Source organism: Amblyomma maculatum, chromosome 8, assembly GCF_055883805.1.
Source record: "Amblyomma maculatum isolate TAMU_Amacu chromosome 8, ASM5588380v1, whole genome shotgun sequence".
In the NCBI taxonomy this organism is placed as follows: Eukaryota; Metazoa; Arthropoda; class Arachnida; order Ixodida; family Ixodidae; genus Amblyomma; species Amblyomma maculatum.
The window spans coordinates 124,174,018-124,201,709 of NC_139351.1; the positions used below are offsets into that span (position 1 = coordinate 124,174,018).

Sequence of the window (27,692 nt, forward strand, 5' to 3'; positions counted from 1 at the left end):
GATGCTCCTTTCTGATCTCTCTGCTTTGAGGCCTCGCTTTTCTGATGTGGCTTTGTTCTCGCTTCTAGCCTGCCTTGTTCCTGAACATCATGCATGTAACGTTGAATGTGGCTAACGGTGATATTTTAGAGCTTTCGCTCGACTGCTGCCATTATTAATTTCATATGACGCCGGGATATGACCTCAGGTGCGGTGCGCGGAGCCGGCGGTGCTTGCGCCTTTTTGCGGTTTCGCTGCTTCTTCTTCACATACCTGGAAAGCTTTTTCATACCGGTACATATCTCCACAAATATACAACACTGCCTGACAAATGCCACACATCTTTCTAGTCAACTGCTTACTTTTTCCCTCGGCCGCTACCGCTGTTCATTTCGCTCGCCTCCTTGGACCTCCCCCTTCAAAATGTCCTCGGCACCTTCGTGTCGTCTAAAGCAGGCTGTGGTGTCCTTGAGGCTCGCAGGCATCCATGGATGAGTTAAACCACAGCAAAACCGTGTCTGAATATGCTTATTCGAGCTTCCGCTCTGTAAACCAAGCTCAGCTGCGTTGAACTCCAGCAGCTAACTCCCGCAAACTCGCCGTACGCGTTGCAAGATCGTCACCGCCCGCTTCCACCAAGACTTTACAGACAATCCGTTCGGATACGCGTATGCCAAGTTTACGACGTCGTGTGTTTCCAGTGCGATTTAAACTCGGTGAGGGGTTCCATGATTACCACGCTCCCATGATTGCAGCTAACGCTCGACATTCTATTCAGCAGCGCTGAATGGTTAAACCCCCTCGATTTTCTACTCATTGGGCCCCAAAGAGAGCTTTTACTCTGTCTTTCTTCCAAATCCTGGCATATCCCTATAGTTTACACGGGATGGCGTCCCGGAGACTTTTGCCCTATTGACCGTGTGTTAACATCGCGGCACAAAGACGTTGACACGAACATCCAGCAGTGCATTGCATCAAAACAGCAGAAAGATAGGTCTGAGAGCAGCAGCCTGCAGTACATGCAGCTGCTGACGAGACACAATGACGCCGACAGGGGTATTCATCAGTGTCTGTCACCGAGATGTCGGCAGTGTCACCGGCGTCAGGGGCGGCGTCTGCCACTAATGTCAAGACAAGAAGGTATCAGAGGCGAACAAACGCCGAGTGATCAATGCAAGTGTTCGGTAGGAATTAAGGGACAACCTATAGCTTCGTATAAGACGGTAACCGTCCTTTGTGGTTTATTTGGCTACGGAAATATTTTCCGCAATGGAGAATACAACTGAATAAAAAACTAAGTAAATTGTAACATAGCGTGTGAAAAAGGAGAGGAGCTTACATTATGTGTTTGGAGCAGTGCGGACTGTCGAAAGGTTTGAGATCACAGTTTAAAGCGCGAGCTCAACCACCTTTCTGGAACGCCTGCGGCATGCGAGCGGCAATTCATTAAGCATTTCCCTCTCCAGTATTACATGCACGTTATTCATCGCAGAGAAATCTGGCTTCCTCGATGTCGATTTAAGCTATTGAGCTGGTGCCGATTCTGCTATCAAATCTGCGCAGGCACTTAAGTCCCTTGTATAAACTGATAATGTATCGAGGAGAAACAGAAGGAAAGCATCGAGCGACCTCGACAGCAGGAACGAGTAAGTTATCTGAATTCTGATGAGCACGAATTTCTCTCGGCTTAACAAGCATAACGTCTTCACAGAAATATCCTAATAACATCCCATCGGTACAATTGGTATCTCGCCAGTACCTATTCGTTTTTGCGAACGTTAGAAATTTTCTACGACCAGCAAGATCCAAGAAGTTGTGCGTCCCGGGCACATCTACAAAAAGTTATTTCGTTTTTCTTGATCGACTTTACGTTGATACGCTGCGTTCTTTTTTCTTGTGTAAATTGATCCCCTCGTATCATTGATGTGTCCGTATTTCATATTATATAAAGCGCAGGACAAGTTTTGCTTTGTACGAATACATATGCAGACAAAGAACAGATGGCTGCATACACTCTTTATTGGGCAAGATAGCGCTATGGCGTTGTTACATGTGCATGGTTGGACCCTGATGACCAATGCCGGGAGGTTTCCTCTGGTTTTAAGGAACCTTCTATTGAAGTTTAGAAGCATAACGCTGCCTGAAAAATTTGGGAGGCACTTAGTTTACCAATTTAAGGGTGGGGCGTAAATACGTTAATGACTCCCCTTGCGGATCCTAGTTTGCGTACATGCAGTTTGTTATTTACTTAACCAGTGATCTCGTAATCTCCGTCTTCATTAGCACAAAGTCGTAAGCTACGACATGATGTGAGAAACCAGCCGACAAAGATATAATTCCTCGCTTTAACCAAGCTGTACGACGTCTAGGGGCAGCACGTCTAGGAGACGTCTAGCAGATGTCTAGAATCACGTTTAGGTCTAGGAGAAGCACGTCTTGGGACGCAAGGGTCCTGGGAGCTAGGCTGGATTCTGATCTTACCCTTCCACCTCAAAGGCGAAGCCTGAGTTGCCAATGTAGCTTCAACGCGGCGATTCATGAACAGAAAAAAAAATCAATGCTACGTTAAGGGGCAGGAAAAGAGTAGAGTTAGTCGGAACGAACGCAGTTAATGACGTCCTCGTTAAAATCGAAGAAGGTAATGAACATGGGCAGGACATGTAATAGGAAGACAAGATTACCGATGGCCACTGAGGATAACTCACTAGGTTCCAAAGGAAGGTCAGCGTAATAGGGACGGCAGGAACTTGGGTGGGCGGAGGAGATTAGGGAGCTGGAAGCTGGCGCAGCACTGGGTTTATTGGAGGGATATGGGAGAGGAATTTGCCTTACAGCTTGCGATGAAGAAATTTATATGCGTTTCATTTCGTGCTTTCGGAGGCACACTAGCCTTGTGCATATCCATCTTCTCTATATACGCCACGTTAATAACTAGGAGCCGCATTTCGTGAATGCTTGAACGAACACGTACTGCTTTGCGGTTTACGCTAAATAACCCCGAACGGCCGAAGTTTCTGCCGAGCCGTCTATTATGGCGTCCTTCGTGGTCAGACATAAAAATCAATCGTTGAATCCCCACCAAAGCAGTGTAATAACCAACTTCCGCAAGCCGATGGACTGCCCAGCCATAGCGACCGCTGCTCGCAGCGCGCCTTTCCGTGAAGCATTTCTGCGCGGCACACCGCTGTCGGCGGCGAACAGGTTGGTCCGAGAAACTCGTTGGGGGCCGCCGCTCTCTGCATCGACGCTCCCCGCGTTACGTGGCCGTCTTCCCCTCCCTCTCTCCCCTCTGGACCCGCAATAACGCTATTCTCTTCCCTTCGCTCTCGGCATCTCGTTCGCTCGCAGCGGCTTGCTCTACTGCGCCGTTGTTTCGTTTGTTCTCACGACCGCTTCAGTCAGTCGCCTTCTCCGACTTCCCTGCGCGCCTGCCATAGGGGTTGAGCTGTGTGCCTCCTGTGAAAGCAGCCTCGCTTGTGGAAGTAGGCACACTCACCTGGTGTACGTCTACCGACGCCAAAGGGCCTCTTAGGACGCAACCATTCAAGTGTTCTCGGCAGATTACCGTCACTCGTAGGATTACACGACGTCCACGTGAACCGGTGGGTCGACCACAGTGCATGGTGGTTCGGTTTGACCCCGGCCGCGTCTGCAACCTTCAAGGTGAGTCTCGTGTCGGCACACCGCCTATCGTCTGCTCACGTTGGGTCGTCTGCTTGCGCCACCAAGCATTGCGGAATGTATTCCTTCCTGACTGAAATTGCTTAGCGTTTTACATGGTTTATTCAAGCTTTTTTGCTTAGAAGAGCGGGATTGCACGCAGTCGATGAACTTCAATGCAATGAGTTGTTACAGAGCTATAAATGCACTGTAAACAACGCCGCACATCGATGACAGCCTTCTCACGAAGTGTCCGTCGGTTCGCCACTTCGTTAAGGAAATCATTCTCTGTTGAGCACTTTTTCTGTTCCTGTGCACTGAAGTCGCTGCCCTGACCAGGGACAACTGGATACACTTGAGTGCGTCCGTTCATTACACCGCCATTCTCAGCACGACGCAACACGTATATTGCAGTACAGCTGGCCTGTTATGCCATCTTGGCCTCGCACCTTTGTGTGCATTCTTTATACATTTGTTTGATGTAGACACACAGGGGGTTTACCGCTGGCGGCCAATCCCTGCCATCGTTTCGACTGCGGCCACGTCCAGAGGCGCCAACGGGCGATGCATAACACGCCAAAATCTTGGCCTAGTTCACCTAACGGTCTGCTATCAGCAATGTAACTTAGTAACCACTGCCGCGTCGTCGACCGCGTTAAAATCTTTCTGCAATGAATATATACCCGCCGTTCTCTGAAATGAGCCCATAGCTGTGGTCACGCTCGGACAAAGTGGTCTTCATGCTATAAGGTGAATTTAGAGGTTACGTACGTCTAGCGAGCGGCATTATTCGAGTAATAAAACGTAGAAAAGCGCTTTTGCTTTCCATATGTGGTAACTCACGAAGCACTTAAGTGAACGCAGGAAGCTTCAATTAACAGTTCAATTGATGATGCATTGTCACGTGATCAAGGCATTAACCCTGAAGAATAATCAGCCACTAGTAAGAAATGCATATTAATGCTGAATGCAAGAATCTGGGCGCTAATCTGGTCTAGTTACAGTTGGCGCACTGGAGCCCGGGGATGGTAAGCTGCCCTGGATATAAATTCGAACGATAAATGGAAAGAGAGAAAGAAGAGAGGATGAAAGATGCAGATGGGAGCAGGATCGAGTGACGGGTGACTGCCCTGCACTGTGGGGAAAGGATGAAGTGAAGGTGAAGGGGAAAAGCGTTCCATGGGGATAGTTAATAAGTGGGTTCTGAAGGTTTTGCTCATGGCTCTTATGACAGACAAGAGACGACAAAGAAGAATATGTTTTGCATAAGCGCTACGGACGAGTCGGCAGCACGAACCTATAACACCCGGAAACCATTTTCACGTTTTTGCATATTCTGACCTGTTATCAACCAAAATCATAAAGACCCGACCTCGACTACTGCGGTAATTTATAGTGATTAACATTAAATACTAGAGGAAAATACTTGTGCCCTATAACATTCCTAAGTGTGCTTCGATATTGCTACACCATGTTATGCTCCAAAAATACTTGTTCTAGTAGTCCTTGTTTCTTCACATGAACGATGATACAGAGTAAAGATTCGGTTTTGTATGACGTTTGACGTCCTAAAGTGACTTAGGCCGCTTTAGACTGTCTGGGGTCCTTGGGATCAGCAGTGGAGCTTCCTCACCACCGAGCCACCACGGCGGAGGGATACAGAGTTAATAGAAACCACTGGGGAGAGGTCAAGCTCTTCAGTTAGAAAGTTGGAGCGTCGGCAGAGGCTATTCCACCTTACGGGATACTGTCTATGTTGGACTGGTAAGAACGTTTACTATACGCTTAAGGTATAGGCAGTCTACCCCCACCCAGGTGAAGTCGCTGTTCGCCATTGTACTCGGCTATGCGAATGAGGCGGCGGTACTTTAGGGTGGTCATCCAGACCTCCTGAAAGTACGAATTTTGAGTTCCTCACTGGTTCAATGCACGTTAAAATGTTTAATATACGTTAAAATTATTCAGGGCAAATGGTATATGGTACCAATTTGGAAGCTGCATTAGGTTTGTTATACTTAAAAACATTTTTTTAAATCTACGGAATGCGCATATATTCCATTATAGGCATACACATGCGAGCATCGTCTGGAAAAAGCAAGGAATCTGAGGTTAAGTAGTATTCCAAACTTGAAGCCGAACCTTTCTGAAACAGACCGACATTTTTCGTCCACATAGTATTCGGGAGAAAAAAACAAACTTTACCACATCATTCTCTGGAGTGGGTGGAAACCAGCAAGTGGGGCAGCTTTGCACGACGATACCTTTTGCCATTCAGCTTTATGGTCACCTTCGTCGTTATTTATCGCAACTAAACGCGCTTCTTTACACTGTGGTAATACTTGCAATAAGTTTCCGTGATTGTGAACTGTTCTGGATGCCCAGAAGTGCATGAAAGTGCATGAATCCATTTGCACTCGAGCATGGAGTACATCAACGGTAGTGTCATGCGATACCGAATAAAAACGAGCTTTGCGGCACCTCTTTTTCTCTTACCTTCTTTCAGCCCTTCGTTCATCCCTCCCCTCACGATGCGGTTGAGGGATCCGCAGAGGGCAAGGCGGTTTACAGCACGCTTTCCTTTCCTAGTAAGTTAGGAAACTTACGAGGATAACGCACTTAGTGCCTGTCCGTGCCTTTCATAGTTTTCTTGCCGCATTAGAAGAAGATAATCCGAACGAAAAGTTAGCCATACGTCGGCCTCGCAACGGTATGCAAATACTTAGGTCAAAACTTTCACTAACCAGATAGACGCAGCGAAGCGACGCTAACCACGCACTAGTAGCCTCTTCATTACTTTTGCTTTCCCTGTAGGGGTTTGTGTGGTGGAACAATAGATGTTCCGGACGAAAATACGCCTGTTGGGCCGCTTTAATGGACTGCAGTTGGTTCGGAAACGTGACCGAACAAAACGAGACCGGCACAGAAGAAATAAGGTGTGAAGAGAAACGCGGTGCCCACACAAACTGTGTCAGCGGCACGGGGTATAAATACACAGTTTATGTACCGGTATGACGTGTGGGGTTTAATACCCCGAAATTGCACATGAGCTATGAGGGATGCCTTAGTGCAGGAGTCCATATTAACGTCGACTAACTTGGGGTTATTAAGCTTGGATTGACATCACGTCGTTTCTCCTTTTTCGAAATGCGGCCGCTGCGACAGGGATTCGATCTAGCGACCTTGGGCTCAGAATAGCCAGATGGCATAATCCGCCATTCTCATCATACATTACTGGGTGTGAGTGAGTAGAGTTTTGCAGCGTTCATGCTAGTCGTTCAGGACTACCTGCATCAGTGCAAAATACGCGAAGGCGCACAGACGACAAGGTCACAGTCAGGTGAGGCGACTCTCGCCGTTTGTGCAAAACAAAGGTCCTTTCAGTGCGGCGCGACTTTTCCTGGTCGTTCTTTTCTAAACAGCCCTGACAACTGGATCCTCTCTCCCTATAGTTACCTCTGCTCATCCGCCACCCGGAAACGTCGGCTCCGGGTCGTGTCACCGTCACGCAGTGAGCACGTGACACGCGACAGCTGTTGCATAGCAGTATGCAGTCGGAATGCCACCTCTCCCTCAACCCCTGTCCTCGGCGACCCTTTCTCTAGCGCGTCAAATGTGACGAGCATAGTTTCTTCTACGCACTGACGGTTGTCAAGAGGAGAGGCCCGTTGTTGAAGAGCTTTCTGTGCATATTAGGTGTCGTCTGGCATCAGTATGACACGTGAAAGCAAGTACAAGTGCTCAGAGTATAGTTACCCTGTGAAATCCAAAGTTCAGTGACAGGAGGAGGAGGAAGAACATTTATTTCCGCCGAATATGGTGCAGCAGCCACCTACGAGTCCGCACGCAGGCGTTCGGGGAGGCAGTCTGTCACACCGCGGCCAGAGGACACCCGGCCTCGTCTAGGAGAAGAGGTCTTCAGCCTCGGCCGCCAGGCGGACGGCGAATCGCTGTGTTTTTTCGTCGGAGCTTCTTAGCGTGGTCTCCCATTCATCGCTAGTTTTAATCGCGTTGCGCCCTGGGGCACGAACGCATCTCCATATTATATGATCTAATATTGCCACGTGGCCGCAAAATTTACAAATTTCGGTTTCTGCACCGTCCCTCTTCCGCCCTCTGGCACCCGTCCAACTCCTCCACAGGGGCGAAAAGAAATTTCGAGCTTGGAGTCTTCTCCAGTCGTACGATTCCTTTTTTACTCAGGGATCTAACCGGTGGCGGATATATCCTCCGGTCTTTCTTCAAGTTGTCGGTTACATCCCTAAAGGTACCTATACATTCTTTGGTTTTAGATGTTGTGGAGGCGTCCGCAGCACCCCGAGGTAGCGAGGAGCGGGCGAGCATGTGGGCAGCCTCGTTGCCGGCGAGACCGGCGTGTGCTGGGGTCCAGATTATGGTCACGCTTTCGGCGAGAGACGACTCGTTCAGAAGTTTTGCAGCACGATTGCTGACTCTACCCTTGCTAAAATTTCTAACCGCCGCTTTGCTATCGCTGATGACGTGTTTCACGCCTGGTCGTGCAATGGCAATGGCTATTGCAATCTCCTCCGCCTCTACCGGCGGTAGATCTCGGTTTCTTTCTATTCCTATGGCGATCCCAGTGTCCAATAGGGCGACCGAGGTTACGTCGCCTTCTTTCCCGATCGCTGCATCGGTGTAGGCGACCGATCCCGGCGGGAGTTTGTCCAATTTGTTAGCGAGGTGCTTAGCTCTGCTTTTTCTCCTCCCCTCGTCGTGTACGGGGTGCATGTTCTTCGGTATGGGCGAGACGTATAGATGCTTTCTGATTTCTCGATCTATGCTTTCTCTGACACTTTCGCCTTCCCCGGGCGCTAGTAGGTTTACCCAATCGAGGATTTGCCTACCCGCCGCCGTTCCTGCGAGTCGCTCTCTCTGGGACAGCCTGACCGCCGCAGCCAGCTCTTTCCACTCATTATGCAACCCCATTTTCTCTAGAATGTCGTTAGAAGTAGTTATGGGGAGTCCTAGAGCGCACTTCGTGCATCTCCTAATTATGGTGTTTAATTTGTGTTCTTCGGTCTTGTTGATATTTAGGAATGGAGTCGCGTAGCACATTCTGCTCGTGACAAAAGCTTGTACGAGTCTGAGTCTACTAGCCTCCGTGAGACCACTCCTTCTGTTGGACGTCTTCTTAAATACTCTGACTACGAGCTCCGCCTGATCTTTTAATTTCTTAATCAGGCTTTTGTTACTACCCCTGCGGTTGATAATCATACCTAATATTCTAATTTCATCTACTTTCCGGACTTCGTTTCCGTTGACTTTAGTTTTGATATCTGGAGTTATCTTCCCACTACTGCTGGTTATTACCAGGAGCTCCGATTTTTTCTGTTTTGTGTGGGAGTCAAAACTATAGTTATTTATATTGCTACAAGTGCGAAGACAACGAAGCGGGCAGTGGTGCGAGGCGGAGTGCGCACGCTAGGGCCGCTGGCCATTAAACCGCGTACCTTATCATCACGTCGTCTTGTTTCCATAATTTCGTTGTGTTACGTCGCTGGCAACCACGTAACAATATGATCACGTTTCGATAGAACGCCAAGAAGGGCCTAAAGATAGAACGGTTTGAATGGTTGACCAGAGCGAGTCTTGCGTTCAAGCTTCGTTCTCTTCCAGGCTCGCGCTTGTGGCCCCAGTCGTCATCTTTGGCGTCGTCTTCTATGCGGCGATATGTTGTTCTTCGCTTCTTGTTCTCCTTGAGGCCTTGGTATTTTTATGAGATTTTTAGACTTCTCGACTGCAGAGGCATTCGAGAAGTCAAGCTATTCGTGAGGCAGCAAGCGGAGAACCGAAGAAGCATCCTTGGCACGGGAAATTTTGTGCTGGCGATCTCAGTCGCCACGTCGCTCTCCACGCCACTGTGTACGCATCAAACAGCGCTGCGCATTGCAATGACGTCATTAGTGGCGTCACTGTACTCGGACCAATCAGCGCGACACGTAGCGGCTGCTGTTTGTTGCGCGCTGCGTACACCCAACGCCAGCGCCACAGAAAGTATACAGACAGGGCGTAAAGTGATGTCCCTGTAAAATAGGCCTCTCTTGGACAACGCTCCCGGCGCTCGATGAGCACCGCATTCAACAGTTTACTGCGTGTTTCTTTAGGAAAACAAGCACCGTAAAAAATCCTTAGGAGGCGTGTTAGACTCACGAGACCTTCCTGCACTGTGTTTCCATCAGTTAGGACCGGTTTCCGAGAACCCAGATATCGACATAGAAGGTACTGCGCATTATAGATCTCATGAGATTACAAATTACTTGTGGTTGAGTGGTGCATCACGTTGCGGGGCTTAAGATGCTGTACATACTTTTCACGGCTCAGAAAAAAGGAAAAAGAATCGGCGACAGGTGCATTCCATTCTTGCACGTCATATCGAACTGCGATCACATAACCTTCCATTTGTTTCCATCCGCGTATCGCGGTATGGCAGTAATGCATGTGCTCTAAAATGGAGGCATGCTTTTGACCTCCCGAGACGCAGGGCGAGAGAACTTGCCGAAATGTTGGCCAAAGTAATAGCAGACGCTGTAAAATGTAAGTAATTCTTCTGGTCTAGTTTTAGAACCGGTCTTCCTATTAGTGAGTACGTGCAGAGTGTAGCATTTCCCTGTTCTTCAGAAGCTGTCCAAAAGGTGAGGAGTCCGGGCTATCGCCCGTTTTATGGTGGCAGCTTAAAAATAAACATTCACGCGAGTTCATGTTCATTTCGGTAGGCGGTAAAGCACCTTCATGCACTTGACGGCACTTGCAAGTATACAGGAGAGAAATTTAGACCTACATTTCAGGGTCAAAGTTATAATTTTGCTCTGGCCTTTAGAGATTTCATACATTGTGTTAAGCATCGGGCATATACCTCAACTAGCAAACACCTGAATTTCGCTACACAACAAACGATGTTTCAATCATGCCTTGGAATCTGAAGTATTATGCCCAAAGGCTTGAGAGGCATTGAAGCATCGGGCAGGTGATAACCGCTACAGGTTACGTACATCAGCGGGCCAGTATCACATAAGCGGAAAGTCCATATTAGTTGTATCTTATCAGTAGCCTCTTACGGAGCGGAAACGTGGAGGCTAAAAGGGGCTTCGACTCAAGGCGGTGGATGAGGTTAGCAAGTATGCGGCAATAACGTGGTTGTACTTCCCACAGTGAGACTCTGACGAATACTGGAGGGATATGCGGCAGGTCGCTGTTGGGCGGATAATGATGACTTTTTGTGTAGCTATGGTATTTCGTTTCCCTTACTCTCGCTGCAAACACTCTCGTAGGCTCTTCACGCTTTTAAGTGTATGATGAGGCAACGCCAATGACTGCGATACTGGAGGGATATGCGATTATTTTGTACAGTGACATATTACAGCTAAAACCTGGGGATATGTTTAAGAATATCACAAACTCCCAGTATTCAGAAAAGATTAGTTTTCCTCTTAAGATTTATTTATTTGTAATACTGTTCAGACATTGCAGGTTGTTGGAGAGCGGGGAACGAACGCTTAACAATATAGCACGAAACTCTTTTCTAATCTTTGCTCGAAAATTCTCACCTGGTTTTCATCCTCTTACAAATAAGCATACAACACTGTTTCATTTACCAGTAGTGCGAAGGAGACATCAACAATTTTAAGTGCGAATTCTTAGTGTGTAAGGTTTAGTTTGGTTTGTAGGGTTTAACGTCCCAAAGCGACTCAGGCTATGAGAGACGGTGTAGTGGAGGACTCCTGAAATTCCGACCACCTGCGGTTCTTTAACGTGCACTGACATCGCACAGCACACGGGTGCTTTGCTTTTCGCCTCCACCGAAAAGGGGCCGCCGAGGCCGGGATTCGATCCCGCATCCTTGGGAACAGAAGTCGAGCTCCCTAACCGCTGCCGCAGTGCGGTTGAATGACATGATGCTGACTTGTACAGGTCGTCCAGGAGACCGTAGATAAAAGTTTGGACATAACTTTAGGTTCTCATTATTAAGGTCATAAAGAAGATATACAGTTCACGCGCAAGTACTTACATTTAATTGGACAGATGGACTCACCGGAATGTTTAACTTGTGGCATCCCAGAGACTGTGGACCATGTATTATTGGGGTGCCCAGAGTATGCGAACGAAAGAAATGTGCTAGCTGCTTCCTTGAAGCGTTTAGACAAGAGGCCTCTGTCGGAGGAACTGCTGCTGGGCGCTTGGCAGGACAAGGGGAAGGGCGTCCAGGCAGTGCGCGCTCTTTGCCGTTATTTGAGCGCCAGCGGACTTGATTCACGTTTGTAAAGCAAGCTGCTGTGTCTGTATATATATTTCATATGCCTTCTCCCACATCGTCACCCATCATGACCTTCTTTCTTCTCTCCTTCCCCTTCCCCAGTGCAGAGTAGCAGGCCAGATTTGAATTATTCGGGCCAACCTCTCTGCCTTTTCCTTTCAATAAATCCATCTATCGTGCGGGCAAATGTTCTAGAACGGCCCTGTCCCGCAACTCATTCAATAATTTCGTTCGTTATTAACGCTAAAATATAATCATGACAGCTCGTCTCTTTACACTTTCTGATTTATTAAATTGGGTTTGGTTATAAGGGTCTCAGAAGAATTTGCATAGTCCAGGGTTGGTCTAATAATTGTTTTATAGTTGTGAATTAAGCACTACGAGTGGCACTTGTCAGGTTTCTTTTAAAGAAACCAATCTGCGTCGCGTTGAGTGGATCGACAAATGCTCGATATGATTATACCCGTTCAGAATTTGGGTAATCGTGAAGCTGATATATTTTGGTTGTTTGGATCGATTGATTGACGGTACCGTGATTTTAACTAACATAGTTATATTACAATTATAATTTTTGTTACTGTCATACAGAGTTTTCTAAAAAATAATTTTTATTTCCACTTCGCATACTGTAGTCATCAATAGTCTGTAAAGACTCGTTCAATAGTATTTTGTCACTGACATCAAAGTAGAGCAAAATACTGTCATTCGCGAACCATCTCACATGATCTAAGGTCAGAGGAGTCGTTGCAATATTGTTAACGGGCGATTATAGATTTCTTTCTAACAGTTTCACTTCGTAATCCCATCACATTCCTTCAAGTGTCCTCTCTCAATTACAAAAGCTGTTTTCAAAATACCAAACAGAGATATTTTAAAGAGAGCAAGAATTGTGAAGCCAAAGTCAAAAGTATATTTCGGCTAACTCATGAAATCCCGACATACCTAGTTATGACGTCATGGATACGGTCGCTAAAACAACCGTGTGCGTGCTAATTAGCTAAACAGGAGATTGTTAAATAGCAGATGAGTTCACTATTTGTCTGAAATGACCAAAAGAAACTCGAACTTTCGTCTTGCAGCAAAAGAAGAGCAAATTAATTCATGAATCCATTAACGTCACGTGCTCAAAGTTGGCAGCAGGAGCTGCTTAGATTGAGACCACGAATTTGGGAAACTTTCGTATTCTTGCCTGGCTTCAGGCAACATACCTCTACCCATGATGCATATTGCGCATGACATCTATATAGAATATCACACTTTTATTACTGACGCAGAGATATGTTCCGTCCCGTGCCGTTTCTCTCGAGCTTTGAACTGATAAGCCGTCAGGAAAACCTCACGGGCCATTGATCAATAGAAGACATCATTTGTATCACCGGTACTGTACACCGCCAAAACATGAACTGCAATGCAGGATGAAATAAATTGTCAAAGAGGAGACAAAATGAATGCACATTGCAGAAAGTGCGAATTCGGATGTTGTGGGTGAAAAAATTAAAGACGAAATTAACCGAAAGCAGAATGAAAGTACAGGGTCATGCATAACTAGCGTGAACACGCGAGCACTGGCCGTTCTCTTCAGCGTGTCAGTGCATCCGACGCGACTGCGCTGCGAAGCGAAGTGGCAGCCCATCAGGTCCGTCTGTACCTGCGCTAATTTGCTGTGAAGTGCGGCTGTGTCACCCGAAGGAGCGCGTTGAAGGGAGCGACCACGTCCTTGCGCGTTCCCTTTAGGAGTAGACGACCCTGTACGTCACAAGCAAGCAAAGCGTAAAAAATACTATTCCAAATGTTCTCGATGAGAATAATTATGGCGAGGACCTGAAAGGGAAAGCTGCACACTCTAATAACTACTTCGAGTCTGTTCTCGCTGTCCAAACCTCGTGCTAGTGGCCTACAAGCGGACAAGAATTTTTCACAAACAAGCGAAGTATCTTTTCCAGAGCACGGAATAGCACCACTGCACACATTGAAGGTAAACTCAGCTTCTGGCACCGTTCACACCTCTAATTACGTAGTAAAGAACTGTGCCGTGTCCAATGCCCCATTTCTGTCGATCCCGTTTCAGAAAACATTCAACCTCGACACCCTGTGTTAGTGCTGGGAAACTGCAAACGTAGTCTGGGTTTACAAACGTATGGAAAAACAAAGGCTATTATCTACAGACCTATAAACCTATAAACTAATCACCTGGGCATAACATGTTGCAAAACAAATATGTATGTACTACTTGAGTTTCAGTGGCTACGGCCAACGCATGAATGTTCCGTAAAATTGTGAGGATTTACATTTCAGGAGTATATTAAGCGGCCTTCGCTTGTATAGTATATTTGCGGGTGACATTGTCTCGCGTTTATATATTTTCCCGAGTCACTACACTCGCGTTAGTCCATGTATGGGTTCTTGAAATTTGGTTGATATTTTTCCGACCTTCACCGCGTTTTCGAAATTCTTTCATCCTTCCTTCTTCTGGCGATTTACTATGCATGAGGTGTAGTTGCCCTTCATTTCCTGTTAGTGTCTGTTTTCAGCGGAAAACGTTACACAAACAAGCAATCTCCGTGTGCCTGCCTCCGCCAGTGGATCTTTTTATTTGCCTGGGGAAGTGGAGTAAATGTTTTTCTGTTTTTGGTCAGAAATTTTAAACTGAGAGCTTTAAAAGCCCCGTTCTCTGATAAATGACGTAGTCGACGGTGTGAGCGAAAAATCACTATCGTGGGGTTTGGCGCGGGAGCCGGCTGAGCACCGAAAAATTACAGGACTGCGTTTAAGTCTGCTTAGGAACAGAAATGACGAAAACCACTTTATTGTACTGTTTTCATTAACTGCATCGTCATTGTTATCGGTAATATCATCATTATCAATACACCCTAATTGTCATCGCTATAGTGCCATCACTATCATTATCATCACTAACTGCAACATCATTATCATCGCTATACTATCATCATTATCAATATCCCTAACTGCATGTTATTGTCATCGCAACTATAATCTTAACGCTACAAGGAGAATTACGATCTGTTTCTCATGAGCCCGGTGTGGCGTAGTGGTTTGCACTCTCGGCTGGGGATCGGAGGAAATGTGATTCGATTCCAGTGGAAACAGACTTTAAGTGTCGTTCGTGCGGATATTTCCTGCACACACTTCCTGTGAACATTTTCTGCGGATATTTCCGCAGCCTTCAGCCAAAATACCCGGTGGGTTTTGTGATGTCAAGAGGCCTTAGTTTTGAAGCGAATAGCTTCACTAGGCTAGTCAACTCCGATTCTCGCGTGTCCTCCGTCGTTAGAAAAAGCCACAGCTGCGCATGCGCAAACCACGTGACGTCACAGGAGGACGTCACAGTCAACTTGGGTCTCTCGTTTCACATGGGACGGTTATGTCAGAATCAGCCTGCTAGGGCCCTAGAATTCACGTTACCCCTATAGGCCACTAAGGCACGTTCATACGGCTTGGTTAAAGCGGGGCGTTATTATATGTGGGCTGAGGAAGAAGAAAAATAGAAAAAGAAGAACGCTCGGTCACCCGCAGCTAATGCTTTCGCTTAATGTTTGGTTCAGCAGCGTTGAACCCTTGTAATGTTTTATTGCCATTTCACAGCCAGTTTTTCTTGCTGTTGCGACCCCTTAAAACCGTGATTCAGCTGATTTCTGGCAGCTGCCAGAACGCTATCTTGCTTCAAGGTGCATTCATAAAAGTTCTCACACTTCGAAGTTCATCTTGAGAAAATAAACAGCGCGAACAGAGACGACGAACGAAGAAATACACAACTCAATTAGCGCTTCTTTCGGCGCTTAGTTGTGTTGTGTATTTCTTCGTCCGTCGTCTCTGTTCGCGCTGTTTATTTCATCAAGATGAATATAACCTAACTAGTCCAACTTGCCATCCTACTGCAGCAAAAATTTCGAAGTTCAGATTTAACTGGATCTCTGCCGGTACAAGCTGTATAATACAGAGCGGACGCTAGCTCATTGCTTCGCCCACGACGCAGCCGCCCCACGTGCGAAGTAATGAAGCAGTCACTATGTTGTAACCGTGTAAATGAAAGATGGGGAAATGACGATCGCAGGCACTGCCAGCCACAGCGCTATAGACTATTATCTCCGTATTGCAGGCCTCTGCAGATGCTTGGGATGGTGCGCCATCCCGCGTCAGCCTATGGAATATGTACAGGAGCGGATATAAGTAAACGGAGCACGCTTTTCTGTTGAAATGAAAATCACGCCCTTTGCACTGGAGATAAGAAAACGATATTTGTCTAAGGGTAAAGGGCGTCTACTACCGGTTCGCATATACCATCACTGCCAGTTTCAATTATGCAAAGCGTGAAAAATTGTAGTAGGAAATGGCGTGTTCCGTTTACTTTGGTCCGCATCGGTACGTGCTATACATATATGCATGCACCAAGGCTTGTTCAGTGTTCCTTCAGCGCGCCGATATGCCCCAGCGCGTTTGCTAAGAGTTGTGGGCGGACGAAAAGCGCGAGTCGCTTTCGTCGGGCAAATTATGTACTACGTAACTATTCAGACTTCAGTCCGGGATTTATTGCTGTCCCGGCAATGGCAAGTCGGGACTCGGGACTTCACACAAAAATGATGGTCAGTTCCACAAATCCGGGATAATTGGCAAATCTAGTAAGCAGTTGCCTCACGGAAGAGGGCAGTAGAAGATTAGCGGACATGCGCAAAGCGGCAAAAAGGATCACAATTACTCAAACACAAAAAGGAACGAATAACAATGACTGCATGGCAAAGCTGTGTGAGTGCTGTTACAGAATGCGGCTATGCATATTACGTTATCAGGAAAGCCAAGACCGCAGAACATGAGATACATGAGATTAGTATGCCGGAAAAGTAATCGATGTGTTCACGTGTTCTGCATATAACGAGTCAAAAGAGCGCATTTTTCGACTGCTTACGCAAACAGTGCGAAGGCATATATACTTCGCTCCACCCGCAGCTTTTCCCGGCCACGCACGGCAAATACAGAACCACTCCTCGTCCAAACTCACGGATACGCAGACACACTAGCTCATGAACGCGCGCGTATACAGACGCGCTGCAAACGGCAGTGGCACGACACAGAGCTACTTGAAGCCTCGCAATGCACGGGCGCCGTACTTGACAAGAATAAATCGTGATTCTACAAAAGACAGACGCAGTCCAGCAGCTCTGCCGGCCGCCGACACGACGACGTGCGTGTCGAGGGAGCGCTCCGCAGAACTGCTCGGCCGCGGTGCTTGCCGAAGCCGCACCGTTTTCATGCGGTGTGCTTTGCCTCTAACACTTGCTTCGTGCCTCGTGGTGCCTCCAGGTTGCCGGTCGTGGAGACGGTGGCGAGCGGCTGTTTCGCCGTGAACCGAGTCACGATTTTCCCTGCGCAGTCATGCGTGAACAAAAAAAAAAAAATATGACCAGGAGAACGAAACTCATAGGTGGAGCGTTCCCTGCCTTCTTCTTATTGTATATTTTTTTTATTACGTTACTTAGGGATGCCATGCCCGAGAAGCAGTGTCAACGCTGTCGCGTGTCGAAGGCGTCTAGCACGATGAAGGAGAGCACTTAGTATGGGCGATAAAGGCGGGTCATTTCTACTCACGGTGTTTAGTGCAATGCGTGTGCAAGGCGTTCATTAGAACAAAAAACATGGTCGTTGATTTTACGCGGGTAGGACTTATGCAAATTAGCTGCACCAGTTCGATTTTTATTTCGGTTTCGGCATCAGGCCGTATATATTCATTAGCATACTGCCGTATTCTTTAGCATATTGCGAAAAACCAGTCGACGTGAACATAAAGCCGCGCTTTAACCAAACAGCGTATGAACGTGCCGGCATGGCCTAGGTGTAGTCTGTCTGGCTCGGGGTCCTTTCCCATTGAAAAAGTGCTGTCTAAGCTGGCACCTCTTGCCATTTTGGGCCATAATGTGGGGTCTTGTTACGCCACGCAAACTGCCGACCAATCGCTTGAAGCCAGTTGCTGTACTAAAGTTAAGGCGAAAGCCTTTAATGGCTCATGCAGTCATGGGCAAAATGTGTTCCGCTTTTGCGGCGGCTCTGATTGGCCGAGGAGGCTAACGTCATAGAGGTCTCGACCAATCGCAGAGCACCACCACAGTATGCGCGAATGCGTGCCTTATATGGCCATATGTAAATCAATGATCAGTTATGACTAATAATGAATTACTAATTGACTAAGTAATTCATAATTTTATTAATTAATGAACAATTAATTACAGACACAATAAATAATTAATTGACTAATTAATTATTAATTAGTGCCAGTTGCGTAGCTGAATGCGGCACTCAGGCTTTCGCCTTTCACTATTTCAGTCGCTAAAGTCCCTCGTAATTTGTCTTTTACATCAGGCTCCCATACACAGCGCGACAAAGAACAAGAACCACAGGAGAACACACCACAAAGCGCAGCGCTTTGAGTTGTGTCCTCCCATGGTTCTTGTTCTTTGTCGCGCTGTTTGTATGAAAGACCAATTCCTGCCTTTCCGCATCACCTGCAACTTCTACCTGTCAAAGGCATGCCCGTAAAGACGATCGGACAAACATAGGCGATATGCGGAATTGGCGTTTTTTAGTGCTACTGCACTGAAAATGAAGACAATTGTTGACGATTCTACAGTTCGGAGGGGTCGGAATTTAATGAGAACAGCGTTGGGGTGTTAAAACGTGAAAAAGTGGATGCTGATCAGGGAGGAAGCAAAATATACAAAGGCTAGGCATGTGGTTTAATATGAATAATTCAGCGAGTAGCTGACGCCAGTGCGGTGTTTGGAGGCGAAACGGGCTCGGCTCCACGCATGGCTGGGTCTTGTCGCCGCCGGAGCTTTCATTGCCGGCCACGAGAAAGACTGCGAGCGGCCGCGTCCCCTGCACTAGTTGCTCCTTCTCTATAGGTATGTACGAATAGGCGTGCTGCGTTATCACAAGTCTATTGCACGGGGCCGAAGCATGAGACTCCAACCTTCAGAAAGTGGCTCTGTTCGAGGGTCACGCGACTACTATGAAAAATCAGGGATTACATTTCGTTCATTCGGCGGAACAGCTCTAACGCAGCTGGTCGTTGTTAAAACGTCTCGGCTCACATGCAGGGGACTTTTTCGCTATGAACGGGTACTGAAACATGGTTATGAAAACGGACTATCTAAGACTATCTATTTAAACAGACTATCTAAACAGACTATCTGAACAGACTTAGCACAGGATTGCGCTCGTTCTGTGCTACGTGTCCTTCTTTTCTTGTATGCCCTGGGTTTCAGCGCAATTTGCCATGGCTTCGGCAGATAGACTACCTATTCGTCAGGAATAGATGCAAGCATAGAATCCTTGAGATTAAAAGGGTAGTATTATATCTAGGATGGATTATAGGAAATATAGTGCTAGCCAGATTCTTGAAGTTGATCTCGTCCACGCCACTCCACTCCATGACACACCGCACGACAAAACAATTCTGCTCCCCATCATACTCAAGCAAAGAACAAGCAGACACACACGCGTAGTCAAAGCCTGCAGCCAAGTGCAACCAATCCAATGTGCATGACTGTGGAGTCCATGACTTGCGTAAGTCTGTCAAAGTGATGACCATGACTAGTGTCTAGTCATTCAAAAGTGCTGAGGAGGCACCAAAGAAGACTTGCTAAAGAGCAGGCAACGCACATGCTTTCGCATTTCTCCAATGCAGATCTCTGTAGTGCTCCAAAGCGGGACGGACTCTATGATAAAACACCCTTAGTTAAATGTACATATTTACAGGCACCGAGTTAAGTGTCTGGGAAACGAGATCACGGCTTAAAGATTAAATAAATTTTTGCCCGCACGACTGCTTATAAGAACTCGTTTTTCCCGTGCATTATCAGTAAGTGGAACCGGCTACGTCTCGAGATCGTTGAAACTGCTGATCGTGCAAGGTTTTTTGATGAGTTTAGTCAATAGCTGAAGCTTTGCTCATATTTCCTTTTGTGCAAACTGATTGACTACCCGTGTTTGTTGCCGGTCTTTATTACTTTGGTGCAACGATTGATTGCCCGTATTTGTTGCTTGTGTTTACTTATTACTTTGGGGGAGTGAAGAGTTTGCTATTTTTTCACACCCCTTACTGTTATGCCCACGAAGACACTGTATTTGATGCCGGTATTAATTCAATGAACAACTTCCGTGCTGTCAAGTGCTCCTTTCTTTGTTTGCCTCGTCCCTCTACTCTAATGCCCACCAGAGTAATATGTAGACTGAAATAAATAAATAAATAAATAAATAAATAAATAAATAAATAAATAAATAAATAAATAAATAAATAAATAAATAAATAAATAAATAAATAAATAAATAAATAAATAAATAAATAAATAAATAAATAAATAAATAAATAAATAAATAAATAAATAAATAAATAAATAAATGTTGAGGTGAGCGGCAAAGCACATGGTTTCACATAGATGCGAGATAATGCGAGACGAGCAAGCGCCGCTGGCTCCGTGCATCGCAGCTTCGGCGGAGATTCACTTGGAACGGCACATGGCTGACACACCTCTACTTCTCCGTTTGAAAGTCACATTTACCGCTGCGATAGCTTTGGCTCACCGAGCTTAGTAAAGTTTTCGCTTTCAAACTTCCTTGAGGGCCTTAAGTAGACGGGTGTCGACTTTAGATCTCGATGAAAATTAATTGCAAGGCCTCCGTGCATTATGCGAGGTCAGTGCGCGTCAAGGAAGCCCCTGATGAAAAAACATATATATCCGGAGCCCTCTATACATCGTTCTTCGAAGCATGAGTCGATTCGGGTCATTAAACCTCATAAACCGAACTAAAGAATACGACAGAACTAGCCTTGACTCTATGGTGATGTCATTTTCGCCTATTATAAAGTCAAGTTGATATCAGCTGAGGGAGTAATTATTCATTAGCCAGTCCTTCATGGGTGATCTTCCTCAGGATACCGTGTGCATATGTACACTGCGGAACGCTGTCTTTAGCAGGAATACAGCTGTACGCCGCCAGGCACAGTCCATTCAAGCACATAACGCAGTAGCGCACGAGCATGCGGCGGCCGCCATCTTTGATGTGAAAAGCAGCTGGTGTCACCGTAGTTGCTCGAAAACCATTCTCCGCATCCAGTATAGCATTACGAGTGTCAGAACCTATGCATTTAGTTTAAGTTCGCAGGCATATGTTTCATGATTTGATGGTAAATTATCCCGTCCTGAAATCACAACCGATTTTGAAAATTTGATGCGTAACAGGGCAGGCTCCTCTCGGCTTTCTCCACAGTTTCGCGTCGGCGGCGCTCTCCGCTGCCTATATTGTAAAGAAGACGATGAGTATGAAGCACTCTCATGAAGAAGTAGACGAAGAAGAAGAAGAAGAACAACAACAACCCTCAGTGCTTCTGAGTGCATTAGGATTATTTTATTTTTGTTTCAGTGCTTCATGCTTTTGTTATTTTGTTTTCTTTTCCCCTCCAGTCATTTGCTATTTGGCCATGTAGATATACCTTCGAAAAACTTTCTCTGCCCCCAGTTCTTCGGCGAAACACCTGGGTGAATATGCGCCACTTGTTATGTGGTCTACAACACCCGCCCGCGAATATCCCATTTGATCTGTCGTCAACCTTCGGCAGTTCCTGCCAAGCCTGCCGTAGTTGCCATGTGTGCTCATAATCTGCTCGGCATGAGTAAATCGCCCCTCCAAAGACAGCAATATTTTCAGTGCGTTAAATGATTTCAGCTCATTCACCAGTTGTCGCGCCGTCAACGTCGGCGCCGTCCGCAGCACTGACTTCGGCGTTGAGCCAATATGCTGCGCACCAGTAACTTTACGACATGTGAATCGCGGGCAGCGGGTGTTTTGACGAAGACGCCAATGTCAGTAGCTCGCTTTGTGAACTTAGCAGCAAGCTAGAGCGTTGCTGCGGTAGTATATGTATGTGTATGAAGCCAATGTCACTGCTCTGAAGAAACATGGTTCTCTAGCAGCAGTAGCCGCGTTCATGTACTCGAGCAATGGAAGGGGAGCTGCTATTCCGAAACAGGATAAAGATTATGTGCTGTTACACCGCAGCTAAACCTAAAACAACCGCGTCACACAATCGTAACCGTTCGGCAAGTTTCTTTTTTCTTTTACTCCGTAGCCAGTGACCGGATAAACAACTTGTCTTGACGCGACAACGTTAAGTGACCTTTTTTCCAAATAATCCAGTGTCAATGTTGTCGTTGTCGGCATCGTCGGCATCACTGATTCTTCACGTTCTGTGACGTCAGGAGGTGACATTACGTAGCCGAGATGGTTAGAGCTGGCAACTCGGACAGCTCCTCTTACACGGTAATCGAACACTTTGGGAACATTGATCATAACACACACGCTACCCTATAGGCCACGCGGGCATGTTTGTACGCCTTGGTTAACACGGGGATTTATACCTTTGTCCGGCTATTTACGATTAAAGGAAAATGCATGGTATTAGTGACTAAATGATACTCGAAATACGCATGCGCGAACGACGGACGGCTGCGAGAACAGCGGAAAGGCGCCGTTACCACGGTCGCTTCAAAACGATTAAATAGAGTAGGAATGCCGCTATTCTGCTAGCACTGCTTATACACGTATTTATGTATATGCATTACTTTCTTGTTATGTAGAAATACTACTTTACTTCTGCCGATTGCATGGGGACAGCCAGAGGCCTTCGTCAGACGCCTAGCCTTTAGCTTTAGCCTCTGTCACTGCAGCAGGTGCTGTATCTGCTCTGCTCAAATAAAATGAATAAAAAAAGCTTAGCTATCGCAGTGGCTGCTCCGGCAGTTATGAATCATAACCTCATCGTGGAAGCAATGAACTGAAAAAGTTTAAGAAAATGAAAGTTCTGGGCGAAACAGGAAGCGGAAGTATTTTCCGAACCTGCTCCGATTCTAAATCCGGATGTTTTCTGAGGTCACAGCTGAATATGCTTTACAGTAGTTCACCCAGGTTTTATGTTTTTTCCTTTCAAAGTGAGCTTAAGGCCCTTTATCCGGGATATGAATATCCTTGTTTTTATAATAAATAAACGTCTGACGGCCGTAATGTTAAAAAATTTTCGCTGCGCCCAAGCGGGAGATATATTTTATTCCACGAAACATGAAATATTCCTTGGATTATGTTTACGCCTTCTTCGCTTCCTCGAGAATACACAGCCGTATGTGTCGGAAATTGTGATAGAGACAGCAGGGGGTTTCCGAGAAATATGATTTCCGGGAAATTGGAATCCGCGGATTTATCACCTTTGTCAGGACTGTTGTAGGTAAGGGATGCTATCATGAAGCCAGGCTTTATCTTTTAAGTAGCAGACAAGGGACTTAAGCATAGTTATGGCCCTTGAACGGTGCAGTTTTTATTTATCTATATCATTATTTCTCAGAAATTCTGAAATGTTTCGACGGGGCAAAGGGTAAGGGTGAAGAAGCTAAGCTACATCCAGGGGCGAGAAGTACAGCTGAGAAGTTAAGATGAGAACTGTCAAAGAGACCGCTAAGATTAACGCAAAAAAGAAGAGGGATAGATAACTGAGGTGATACGCCGGACAAAACGCGATAAGTGCTTCCACGCAGGAACAGAGGAAAAAGAAAACTGATAATAATAATTAATGTAACAGGCTACAGAAATAGGAAAATATTTTCTTATAACGTGAATGTAGTTTACTAATGGCAAATATGTGTCAATTTTCCAAAAAAGAAAAAAAAAAAAGAATACTGGCTGCTATCTCGAGGTCGGCGTATGCGGCACTCTCCGGCAGGTTACCGGATAGCACTACAAAAGGAAGCGCTCTTCGAAATCCACGAGCGTTGCACGATGAGAAAGGCTGTCGAGCAGTAAAGACTGCGATGACTAGGGTGGGCAAGAAGGTCATTTATGTGCACGCCTGTTGCTGTAAATTCGACGAAAGTCTAGATGACCGATGAAGACAGCTATGACAGCTCACGTGCATTTTAACATAGAAATGGGTCATCATCATCATCATCATCATCATCATCATCATCATCATCATCATCATCATCATCGTCATCATCAGCCGAATTATAATCACTGTAAGGCGAATACCTCTCCCATATTCTTCTAATAAACTGGGTCATCAGCTAGGGGCATCCATTTGACCTCTGCAAACTTCCTAACGTCATCATCCCGCCTAATTTTCTGCCGCCTCTTAGTACGCTTTCCTTCCCTTAAAATTCTATTTGTTACCTTTAGTGACCATTGGTTATCCTCTGTATGCACTAAATGTCCTGGCCATGACCATTCCTTCTTCTTGATCTTCACTGGAATGTCATTAACTCAATTTTATGATCCACTACGCATGCTTCCTATCCCTCCACGTTACACTTGCCGTTTTCTGTTTCATAGCTTTGTGCGTTGTCCTCAACTTAAGTAGAAAATGTTCGTTAGCCTTCAAGTTTCAGCTCTATATATGTGAGTACCGGTAAGGTGCAACTGTTCTGCACTTTGCTCTTGAATGATACAGGTAAGCTGCTAGTCTTAATGTTTGAGTACCTTTCAAATGATCTCGATCCCAATCTTAATCTCTGAGTTATTTCCCTTTCGTGGTCCGGATCTGCGGTTACTACCTGTCTTAAGTAGACATATTTGCCTACCACTTCCAACTCTTCGCTACCTATCTTACACTGCTGTTCCTTTCCCAGGCTGTTCAGCATTACATTATTTTCTGCATATTAATCTTAAGGCCTACCTTTCTGCTTCTCGTGTCTAGATCATTTATCATTAGTTGCGATTGGTCCCTGAGTTACTTAACAAGGCAACGTCATCAGCGAATCGCAGATTACTGAGGTTTTCTTAATCAACTCTTGTCCCTAACTGCTTGCACTTGAAGTTTCGGAAACTATTCCTCGAAGCAAGCTGTGATTAGTACTGGGGAGCTCATGTCTCCTTGCCTAACACCTTTCCTGGTGGGGATTTTATTACTTTTCTTATGGAGAACTGTGGTCACATCGATAACCTCTGAGACATCCATGATGTGTTTTGACGCCAGGTCACTTTCTCGTGACCACTGGATTTGACGCAGTCTGTCAACATAACTCAAGACACAGTTATGCACAGTATGCCCAAAGCGCCTGCACTCGGCGCATTGAAGCGTGCGGCAACGGCCCTGTACATGTCTAACCCGGCTGCATCGGAGACACAGTAGAGGTCTCCTTAGGATAAGAACTAATATCTGCACCCCATAAACATTAAGAGTGTGAGGAATCGCGCTTACTGACACTCAGTCCTTGAGCGTGAGGGAGATTTCACGGTTCGCCGTTTCCATATGCTGCATCCCTGGGCACCGCTACTTTTCACGCTTCACAGATTGAATCTTTCCGTAAGGTTCTAAAGCTTCCACAATCCTCCGGTGCTCCATATAGTGGGGAAGTCAAAGGAGCTTAACCTTGACATTCTTTGTATCCAGGTCAAACATAATGCACCTAAGTCCTTTGACAGAAACTCTGCTTTGTTAATAAGCTTCTGCTTGGAAAAACAACTCTCGCAGGTAACCATCCACTCGTGGCTCATTTGGTATTTCCCAATACACAGAATTTACGGGAGGTCCAAAATGAGTGCGTCTCGGAAGTCAGGAGCTCGGTATGGTTGACCCTTAAGGTCAGCATGCAGGAAAATGGTATTAAGAACAACATTACCGGTAGGAAGTCGAGGAAGGACAACTTTGTACGAGTCAGTAGTATCCTCAGAAGTCGGAAGACCTTGGCCAACGGCCGATGCGCTGTTTCCAGCAAGCAGCATTTTTGGGCACAGCCGCACAGAACGGCTTCTTCCACCCTATCGCCGCAGCAGATCACGCCTTATATACAACTGCAACGCAGTCTCGCTCTGTGCAGTAAACATTGTCGTCTTCAAGTTTCCACTGCACCGCACTGTCGCGTTGTGCACTGAACACCGCCGTCTTCATAAAGTTTCATCTGCGCTGCTCCTTCGTGCAATCTAGGTAAACACGCCGTACACATACGTCAACTGGCCGAGTGCGGTCGAGGTCCGCTAGTGTAGTGTCGGTTGAAGCCACCAGGCGGGGTGAGAGAATTCGCTGTGTTTTCGTCTCACTGCACCTAAGGATACTTACGTTCTCCTTGGATTTTTTTTTTAAAGAAGACGCTGGCTCTAATTCCGTGGCTCACTATACCCTGCACTGCGAGAGAGTCGATTAGAAAGCATCGTGGTCGGCGACGGAGTGATGCATGCAAGTGCACCTTTCTCTTGATCGAAGCCACGAGTCGCGGTCTGTGTAGCTTTGGAAGCGAATTAACTCCTGACCTGCTTGGAGAACATGCTTCCAAAAATGTGATGAAGGAAAAACGGCGGTGAAGGGCACACATGAAACGCACTCATGTGGCTGCTGTTAATTGAACGCTGAAATTAAATATACATAACGCAGTGCGGAAGTCAGTCTGTTAGCCTCATGGTGTATCATGTGATGAAGTTATTACATCTCTCGCTGCAACTGCAGCCATTCTAGGTGTCTGAAACGTTGCAGCACATTTGATCGCTTCTGAAATAAAAGTCATAGCCGGCTCGTCAAGTCTTTAGCGTGATAATAATAGAGCAACAATGTGTGAATAAATCAAACCACTTTCCTGCATCACGTGTGTAGATGCTTTTCTTGAGTTATCTGTTTTGGCTGTTTTCTACCAAGTGACATAACCCTGCCATATTCATTCGCCGAGAGTTGCCCGTTGCGTCATAAGGGGACGCAAGGGTACGAATGTTGTCACCTACTTACTACCACCTGCCTCAGACATGCTTCAAACGGCCTACGTACGCCAGCGGACATTTTATTTTTTTTCGACATGAGAGTATTGACTCCCTCGCGCTAAAAATTTACGGCTAAAGAAACTGATTTAGGATTTTTCTCACCGCTTAATTATTGGACTCAAACCAGTTACGTCTGCACATAAAAAGGACATGTCATCACAATTTTCAAGTGAATGATGGTGTATAGTATAGCCTCTGGAATCTGCGTCGAAAAAATTAGTTTTGGGAAATCGGTCGATGATGGTGACGTATGTATTTTGGTTTCTCGTGTTTTCTATCTCGTAAAAGCTTAGTTTTTTTATAATTTGTCTCTTCTTCAGGGTATGTAGATATTGATGCAGGTGGATTCCCATTTGTCCCCAGTGTCCCTTTTTCAAAAAACGAGAGAACAAAATCTGGTTATCGTCACTTTCTTGCTTAAGTTCTCGCGCGGCCTCTATTGACACCTGATAGACTGCCAACACTACCAACTGCTCGACGAGCGTGTCCACTGTGCGCGCTGACACTCGCTGACACTAGCAATCTCTTCGGCTCTGATGATGAGACTACTTTGGCGCCAGCTGTGGCTTCGTGTTACTAGCCTTGGTTGGTCAGCGTGATCCGCCCCATTGGAAATTTGACTGAAAAGACAGACAGACGTCAGTTGTGTTGAATGTCGAGAGCCTCCCGTAGACGAGAGTGAGGTGCTGCTCCGTATCCTCTTCCTTCCCAGCTTGCGCAATGTATACACATCGCCTCATTGAAGCGCCTGGTCGGGCCCAGAGATCGATATCTCTTAATAGCTTCGCCCTTATCTGTAAGGGCATGCTTCATATGTGAACAGTTAACGGAGCATGGTTATAGCGCAGGCACACTTGTGTTTTGCAAACTGTATGGCTTTGAATAAGAAACTAAATGATCCTTGTGAGACTATATTATACCGTAGATACACTTATATGCTGCAGGCTTAGCGTGCGGTTCAAGATGCAAGACGGAATGATATTAC

At 46.2% G+C, this 27,692-nt stretch overlaps 1 protein-coding gene across 1 annotated transcript in view; it reads left to right on the plus strand.

The window, feature by feature from the left end:
- Positions 1-3,313: 3,313 nt before the first annotated feature.
- LOC146182465 (uncharacterized) overlaps positions 3,314-27,692 on the plus strand; it is a 98,580-nt gene continuing 74,201 nt past the window's right edge. The window contains exon 1 of the mRNA XM_084577589.1: positions 3,314-3,642. The gene's annotated coding sequence lies outside the window, so the exon portion shown is untranslated. The remainder of the gene's footprint in view (positions 3,643-27,692) is intronic.